Source organism: Astatotilapia calliptera, chromosome 9 (assembly GCF_964374335.1).
Source record: "Astatotilapia calliptera chromosome 9, fAstCal68.1, whole genome shotgun sequence".
NCBI lineage: Eukaryota > Metazoa > Chordata > Actinopteri > Cichliformes > Cichlidae > Astatotilapia > Astatotilapia calliptera.
In genome coordinates this window covers 21,177,292-21,179,163 of record NC_137430.1, presented here as the reverse complement: position 1 = coordinate 21,179,163, position 1,872 = coordinate 21,177,292, and positions in this window count along the sequence as shown.

The following is a 1,872-nucleotide window of genomic DNA, read 5'->3' as shown; positions in this document are numbered from 1 at the left end:
TTACGTCATATGTTGCATAGTTAAAACCCCCAAACTTACAGAATACGTTAAAAAGTACAAACGAGTAGAAAGTGTGGCACAGAAGATGAAAACTACGTTATCATAAAGGCACATAACACATGGACATCACACACAACCACACGTCTTTGGGCTAAAGTTCAAGTGGCTTCACATACCTGCATGCTCACGGTATATTGGCCATATTTTTATTTACACTTTTGTTTTTGGTTATTTGTTCGTTTTTTTCTTTTCACCTTAAACTTTTTGTCAAATGTATTGTTTAACACAAATGTGGTCCAGTCATTCCTCGTTTGAAAATACAAACAAAATACTTGTAAAAATGACATATCTGGACACGTCAGCATATCCTTTACATATAAAAGTTGTTTTTCCTGATACAACGTGAGTGAACTCAAAAAAATTTAACGAGTTAAATATCGAGTGAAAGCCTGACTTATGCACATGATCACTACGCGGGTAATGGTTGCCCCCTCTCGTTGTTCTGTCTCGTCCCTTTGAATAATGTATATAAAACAATTTCAGTCTTCGATGTGAAAAAACGTCTGCATTTAAACTTTTAACACATTTTTACAACTACAATACACAAACAGTTTTGTGATGAGGAGAAAAAAATCTGAATAACAAAAAAAATTTAAAATGTGACGAGCTAGTAAGTGATGCCTTGGAAAAAAATGTGTAAAACTGACAAAAGAGAAATTAGTGTATTTAGAAAATGTATCTCTCTACAGTCTCCAGGGCAAATTATTAAGGTGAATTTTGTTTATATTTCCTCCTCTTTTATCCAATCTGACCGCTCTGCGTGAAGGAAAAACAGTCTGCTGTGCAGCTTACTGATCAATAAGCTGATAGTCACTCAAATTTGGGTAAATATTTCCAAACTTATTCCAATTCCAGAGGAGAGTAAGGAATGTATCCTCGAGGAACTTCACAGAAATGTCTGTTTATCCTGCAGAGAACTGGAAACAGTTCTTTTCCATCTACCAACAATGTCAAATACCCTGCCAAGCTCATTAAAAAGAAAGAAAGAAAACTCAAAAAACATGTCTACATACTCACAGCCCCAAAGCACACTCGGCACAACCTAAATCTAACTACTACATAATCAGACATCCAACTAAAATGCAGGTCAAACAAGGCATGAAAGGTTCATCCACAATGTTTTCTAGTTAACAGTTAAAAGCTGAGTAATAACCAACTAACTTAAACGAGAGAGAGAGATAGAAAGGACTTAGTAAGCAACAATAAAACTGAAAAACAGGAGAAATCAACTCATCAGTGCCCACATTTACAATTCTTTAAACCACAGGGAATTTAGCAAAAAAATAATCACAGCCTATCCCAGCTGGGTTTTGGTCACTGCTATGACATCTTGAATCATCACAACCAGGACACCTCTCCGCCTATATGCAGGAACCCCACTAGGTAGTGCCATAGACCAAAAAACAGACTTCACAGCTACCCGAATGCAGGGCTACGAGAGAAAGACTGAAACACCAATAGTGATAAAATACTGCCATCTACAGACAGGGGAGACCCACTACATGAACAGGCTGACCGCATCCCACCACAACAAGTCCCCCTATATGAGCACCACACCACTAATAACATAAAAAATTCTATTAAGTGGTCACGTTAGAATCACAGCGTTCAAGTGTCATTTGTCACGAAGGATTTCACTAAAGAGGGGAGCAACCATTATCCCATGATGAGCTCTACTTATAGTGTCCATGTCAGATGCAAAATAAACATTAATCACAAACTACATTGAAATAGCAGAAGGTTTCCAGTATCTCTCCAGTGCCATTTTCACAACTGCAGACACTTGGTAGAAAAAGTCAAACACAGGCATGC